This window comes from Pholcus phalangioides, unplaced genomic scaffold, assembly GCF_987345545.1.
Source record: "Pholcus phalangioides strain wild (caught in Gottingen) unplaced genomic scaffold, Ppha-v1.0 ptg000015l_1, whole genome shotgun sequence".
Classification (NCBI taxonomy): Eukaryota; Metazoa; Arthropoda; class Arachnida; order Araneae; family Pholcidae; genus Pholcus; species Pholcus phalangioides.
Window position 1 is genome coordinate 103,040,077 of NW_028301608.1, and position 7,385 is coordinate 103,047,461.

The following is a 7,385-nucleotide window of genomic DNA, read 5'->3' on the forward strand; positions in this document are numbered from 1 at the left end:
GTAAACGATCTTTCATCAAACTTTTATAATGTAATCCCGACCTTATTAAAAAAAATATTTGGTGGGGAACAAAGTTCTTCCCAGATACTTATTGAATGGAAAAAGTATACAGAAGAAAAAAAAAAGTAAGAAAGATCTTTTCTCGGAAGAAAGAGTCTGAGAATACTATTCCATTGTGATCCCACCAGAGAGACAATATGACCTTCTTGTGTGTCAGTGTGCTTCTGGCGACATTTCTGTCCTTTCCACCGGACAATTTTCAGCTGGATTATCCTGGGGCTCGACCATCTACTTGTCGTTCATAACAACCTGTCCCTCGCTGAAGGACAATTCTGAAAGACAAGCTGAAGGACAAAAGTCTCAGCGATAATTCTGAGCGACCATTTTCCACTCGTTGAAGATTGTCGTTCAGACCACGTGATACGATAAGTACGCGAAAATGCTTCTTCGAGAGTAATTCATCTTCTGACCAATCAGCGCTATGTTAAGGAAATACGACAACTACTATGTTTTTTATTTTAATTGTTCTTCCTGCCGGTGGCAACAGAAACATTCTGTTTATTTACTTTCTGTCCCTTCCGTGTGTTTTTTTTCCCTATCGCAATGAATGGTGCTCAACCCAAGCGATGCTCCAAGACCATCGCCGCTCAGCATGAGGTGATAATTTTTTTGGAGAAACGCCATGTTTTAATTCAGGGGAAGCTGTCCTCTGACCTCACAAGTCACGACAAAAATACAACATGGTCACTGCTGGCGACAATATTAAATGCCATTCCGTATGGTCCCAACAAAGATGGGAAGGATTGGAAAAAGGTGAGTACTTCAAAGTTTGTTGAATTTTACCTTGTAATTTATGAAATATAGTTAATTTATTAAATATGTTTCATTTATAAAACCAAAAGTTTTGTTTCCTGCTGATGTCAGAAAAATTACAGAAACGAAATAAGGAAATATTGCATTTAATCGCTTAAACTAAATTTTTTTTTTTATCAACATCTCTCAAAGGAAAAAAAATCTAATGTAATTGTTTTTTATGTGGTTTATATAAACAATGGTAGAATGTTACAAAAATTAACAGCGGTCCAAACAGGCCTTTTTGAATCTGGTTTTTGAAGGTTGAATTAATGTGGCAGTTATGCATAGGATGATTATTTAAACCACAACATTTCTTTTTGTGTAGACGTGGACTCACTACAAGAGTACTGTGAAAAAAAATGTGAAATTCACTTCATCCAATGTCACATTTTCTCACAAGCGAAGAGCTTCTTTACATTGTGATCTCATTAAATTTAACTTTTGGGATACTGTGCCTATTACCTCTGGCATACAGAAATGTTTCACACATTTCCAATTGAGTTTTGTGGTCTTCCAGTTAGTACCGTCTTAATGCATAGCCCCCCCCCCCCACCAGGTTTGAGACTGCTCTGCATTTTCAGAAACTTATAACACATACAGTTGTGACATGATGGCATTGGGTTGTATCATTATTGTATATAACTGTCTGAAAGTTTGATGCATAATGGATATGATTATGAGGTATTATTTGTTAAATCTCCTTCACTTGAATACACATTTCAGGTCCTGTTGATGTATCCCTTACTGTTCCTTCCCATCAAGAGGAAACAGCCTCAGCTTCATTGAACAGGACGCCACAACGAAGAAAAAAAAAAAAAGGATGCTATAGAAGAGCTCATACAGGCACAGGAGGAAACTGCAATAACCTTCAAAGAAGTACCCACTTCTTTAAACATTCTTTCATCACAGTTATGTAACATGTTTAAAGATTTTATTGAAGTATATAAGAAAAATTAAAATTGTGATTTTTTTTTTCCTTTTTATTGATTGAATTTGTATTGCTGTATTTCATTTAGATAGGTCACTTTTTAATCTCCCACAGGAGACTGGAGGATAATATGGCCCTGTTTACAGTTAAATTCAACCATTTAAAAATTCATGAAATGTATGCATTGGCTAACAGAGATCAGGAAATAGCAGATTGTTCATTTTAACTTTCCAAACATATGGAAGGATCAAGATCACTAAAAATATTTTAATAAAAACTATTTCCAAATCTTTTTAAAACCAAAATCAATGAATTCCTCACACCTTAAGTAATGAGTCAACTCTCAGTTACATTTAGTTTCATTGTGCATTTATTATTTTCTTTTCTTGCAAAATTTGAGGTATGGCAAAAATTTAACTGCCAGCACAATACATTGCAGCATAAAACATTCGAAACACAAGACATTTCATAAGCAATACTACATTCAAAAACTGAAAACATCACAATCAAAAATTCACAAAGATAAAACTTGGAAGACAAACGCAACATTTGTGCATGCCCTTCTGGTCAATAATGCTTTCCCTCCTTATTTTTGACTGCATTCACACATATAGGTTGGAAAAACACACCCGCAGTCAGTGTTTACCGCTCCAAAAAAAAACCACACAGTTCACTAGCAATAGTCATCATTACCGCTGAGCATCCATTGCCTCGATGTTAAGAGTCAGAAGTTCTGTCTGAAATAATAAAAAAAACTATGTAATGATAGTTAAAAAGACTGCATAGAAGCATGTGAATTATTAAAACCTGACATTGTGTCAGACAGAAATCTTTACAAATATCCTGAAATTTAATAATGGAAAAAAAATTTTACATAAAGGGTGAGAACAGTGTTCAGACAACATACGTGTATAGTACTACAAGAATAAATTCTGTTTGATAGTTTGTATAAAGATATCACACCTTTTCTTATTTTATGTCATTGCATAGTGACAGTTTTCATGGAACGTATCATAAATGACTACTAAACCAGACATGCGCCTCAGCCATATTGCTCTGTGGAACTTCTAGCAAATCAATACATGTTTGAATGTGTGTGTCCGTGTTGTGAACCTAATGTGAAGCTTGTTTCTGTCTAATGTTTGGTATAGTGATGCCATGTGGCACCCATAGGCATAAACTCATTGAAAATTTGGAGGGAGGGGTTCAGGCTCAAATAATGGTGTCGTATAAATGCAAAAACCATATAACTGGCGCTTTTAAAAAATTAATCCCCCCCCCCTTTCCACAGACGTTTCCCAAAATTCAAAATCATAAAGGATGATTATTGGTAAGAAGTTGAAATACTATATTTCTCACCAATTGTGCGTTGACGTAGGAAGGCTCTGGATACTTCTTGTCAAACTTTGATGGTGCCACAACAGGTACTCCCAAAAACTCTCTTGCAGGTCGACATATTAGGACATCTCACATACTTATGTAGCATCAACGTATTGATGGCCTCAGTAACTGTATGGATAGAGTTACTCACAGACTGTTCGTACATCCCCAAACTGACGTCTTGACTCAGGCTTCTTTGGTAGGCACCAGTGACATGCACATAGAACCTGCGCAAAAGTCAAACATGAGGTAGTTGTTCAAGATATATTGTAAAACTATTATATTTGAATAAACTAATGTTATGGTAAAGTGCTATGAGAAACTTCTGTTAGAAACAAATGCTAACGCGCTCTCGGAAAATGTAATCATCACCACCCCCCCCCCCAAAACATGAAAAACAATGACATATAGTGTAACTATCGGTTAGTAATGGAATGGTCATTATAACGAGCATATAGACTGTATACCGTATCTCTCACTCATCCCCCCATTGCAAAAGTACAAGGGAAGAACATGCATAAGTGAGAGCAGGGCCGCTACTAGGGGGGGAGCAGATGGGTATCGGGCACTAGACCCGAGGGGGGTGCAAATTTCATTCTGATACCTCTCCAAAACGTTACAAAGGGGCATCAAAATACTCGCTTGCCCCGGGTGACCAAGCATCTAGTTCTGGACCTCAGTGAGAGAGGCATACAAGCGAATAGCATTATTATCCATGCAGTGTGTAATCGCTTCAGTACTCACAAAAATAGGTAAACCATTAAGTGAATATTTCATTGGAACAACTGTGATGGACAAAGGGTGATCTAAACAAAATACTGTAAACTTGTTTAGGGTACTTATTAATTTTACACACACATATATATATATACAGGCAAGGCTTGACAAATGGAAAAAATATTTAGGCGCCAGCGTAATTTCTTAGCTGCCCTGCAAAATTTGGTAATCACAGGTTTGAGGTTGTCTCAAGAACGCAATGGGTCCATGTGCCCCTATTCCGCAGGACCCCTACGCTTGGATCTTTGCCGGTCCTTTCCAGAAAAGGTGAATTTAGAGTGTAAAACAATGAAAAATGATAGAAATCGTCCCCGGGTCCCTTCAGCCCCACCCTTGTGGGTACCATGTATGGGCCTCAGGCAAAGTTATATTCTAGGACCCCCCTAATTAACTGAAAGGGCCTGTAGCTTATAAGTTTTATGCTTTCCTCGCGAGAATCATAGCACCAACTCTTACGAGGCCACTTATGCACATCGGGTCGTGCCCGGAAGGGGCCCCACGTGTTAAGACGGCACTGCACAGAACTACATATTTTGTGCATGAGTTTTTCAAAATACTTTTATTTTGAAAGCCTAGTGTTTTTTAATGAATATCAAAATTACCTGAAAACATTGTGAACATAAAAAATGTATAGGCCTAAATAGGCTTACGTTAACTACTTGATTCGTTTTCCATTATTAATAAAAAATCATTCATTCAAAATGAAACACCACTACAACGAATAATTTCTGATTAAAATTATTTTAATTTAAACGTTAATTATTACTTACCTTTCTCTCAACTGTCAGCGGTGTCTCGAGTTCCGACCTATGGGCCAACATCGGCGCAATTCCTCGAACACTTTCCTCGTAGCATTTTTCTTCAACCTAAAAAGGTTCACGAATTCTTTATCCGACAGCTTAAACGCATCCATGACGTATCTATTTCAAACCGGAGCACGCGCAGGCATTTGAGAATCGTAATAATCATTTAACAACACGTAAGTCGACGCCATCGCCATTGTTAAGCCTACTGAAATAATTGTCCTTCCGCTGAACGAGAGGTTCCCGGCTCTCGTTCACAATTGTCCCTCCCAGCGATCCGCATTTATCGTTCACGAAGAATATGGTCGCAAAAACTTCCCTTTTATCGCTCATAACGAGAAATCGCTGAGTGAACGATAAAATCGTTACCGGGGACAAGTAGATGGTCGAGCCCCAGGGGGAATGTCCATAGCAGAAGCAGTATCCTACTGTTCTGACACTTACAATGGGCTCTCCTAAGCGGAATTTATCGTGGTTGCAGCCCTGAAAGCACTAAGTTTGGATTTTCAGTGGAAGCAAATGATGTGACGAATTTTAGATTTTCCAAAAGACATTTTACACATCCAGTATTACACCTAAAAGTTGCAAACAACGAGTAATATTTTGCGTACTACTAGAACACACTTTAACGTTTCCAAAACTATGGCGATTGTGCAAATTAGACTGTAAACGGGATTAATGCTGCTTGCGTCTAGCGCTACTTATCATTTCTGGCAAGAACTTTGTCCCCACCTGATACAAGCATCTTAAAAGTCAAGAATCATTCTCTTTGGTTCTTATCAAAATTAATTATTTCTCTTATAACAACTTCTTGGCGATAACCTTTTACGGATTAACTATTTTTTCAGAATGCTTAGTTTTGAAACTATAATTATAAAAATTACAAATTTTAATTTTGTCGGAATAAAAGCTTTCACGTCTACAACAAATATATTCTTAAAATATTGCGCATAATTTAATGGAACCTCGTAATTTCAAGTCTAGCATGTGTCTGGTCTTTGATTTTTTAATTATGGAATAAGGTGTAAAGTACGAAAAAAATGTAAAAGAAATAATGAAAGACTATTTTTAACAAAAAAATACGGATCTATCGCCAGTAATCCTTATTAATCCTTCCTTATTATTAGTATTAAAACAAATAAAGCTTACCCATGTGGAAATTCTACACAATCTTGAACGATACCGAGCCCCAAACTTTGAACTTTAATCATTAAATACACAAATATTTAAATGCATATAGTAAAGTTGAATGTAGTTAAGAAATAAATTAAATGAATTGAAATGAGGGAGTGTAAGATAAAGTAAAATTGAAGTGTGTTGTGTGTTTGAAATAAAATGAAACCAAAGTTTGTGTAAAATAAAGTAAAATTTATAAATTTCGTTTTTGGCTGTGCTTTTGCCAGAAATGGATAGAGGCCATTTATAGAGGCTCCCTACGTATAGATCCCTAAGATATATATATTCAGATTTATTTGTCCGACACTATAGCTAACCATAATAAGTATGATTAGCTACGGCTAAAATTTTCCGTACTACTAGAACTCACTTTAACGTCTAAAAAATAAGCCATCGTGATTATGCAAATTAGATTGTAAGCACTACCACTGGAGCTCGTCTGGCGCTACATATCATTTCTGGCATGAACTTTATATTCCTCACTTAATACAACCATCTTCAAAATTATTTCTTTCTGTTATCACAACTTCTTAATAAATTCCAATTATAAATGTCATAATTATCGCACAAAAAAGTATACCAACTTGGCGATGATCCTGAACCATTGGGATCGATATATAGGGATGCACATTGATCGATACATAGGGCCAGCCACAAAACTGAAAAGCCCGAATTTCGGATATTGGCCGGTCAATTGAGCCTGCCAGTTTGTTAACAGACCAACTTTGGGTTTTCGGAATGCATGGTAATTTACGTTTTTGTGTAATACGTATACATTGTAATTTATGTATTTTGTTGAAATCTGAAATGACTTTAATGAAGTTGATAGCAAAAATTGATGATGCCATAATAATTTCTTTATATGAGTTAGCAAAAATACTGATAGCAAAACTGATTATGACAAATTATAAAATTTGAATGCAAAATAGTGAAGTAATAAATTTTATGCAGAATATGATAATTGAATATCATCCAAGCCAGTGTTAGGGCTCGTACGAGAAAACCGTGGTTGGATCTATGTTAAAGTGCTCTGAGAAACGTGTTGCCTTCAGCCAGTGTCGGAGTGTTTCCCTCCAATGACGAGCCCTGATACTGACTTTGATGGCATTAAATTTTCTTACATTGCAAAAACTTTATTACTTCACTATTTCGCATTCAAATTCTATATCTTGTTATCATGAATTTTGTTATCAGTTTTTTTGCTAATTCATATACACAAACTATTATGCCCCAGTCATGTATGACTAATCATATCGGTCATATATGTCTGTCTGAATCAACTCAAAAATAAATAAACATTCCTACAAAATTTCAGAATTTTTGAGTAAAAATTCCTAAATGTTTTTTTTTTCTAATCTGCAATCTAAGGAAATATTAATAACAATCACATAAAAATGTGAAAAGTGCAACACACATACGAGAGGAAAAAACAACTGGTTTTCACTTTCTCGCATTTCTCTTAGGGT

The 7,385-nt window shown here is 36.0% G+C and overlaps 2 long non-coding RNA genes across 2 annotated transcripts; one reads left to right on the forward strand and one right to left on the reverse strand.

The window, feature by feature from the left end:
• The first annotated feature begins 278 nt into the window (after positions 1-278).
• On the forward strand, positions 279-1,831 carry LOC149077223 (uncharacterized). The gene is made up of 2 exons (XR_016194155.1): positions 279-813; positions 1,579-1,831. It is a non-coding gene; the product is annotated as an uncharacterized LOC149077223 (long non-coding RNA).
• A 299-nt stretch (positions 1,832-2,130) lies between these two features.
• Positions 2,131-5,135, reverse strand: LOC149077224 (uncharacterized). Its single transcript, XR_016194156.1, has 3 exons — positions 4,711-5,135; positions 3,143-3,390; positions 2,131-2,520 (listed from the first exon to the last, which is right to left on the reverse strand). It is a non-coding gene; the product is annotated as an uncharacterized LOC149077224 (long non-coding RNA).
• Positions 5,136-7,385: the final 2,250 nt, after the last annotated feature.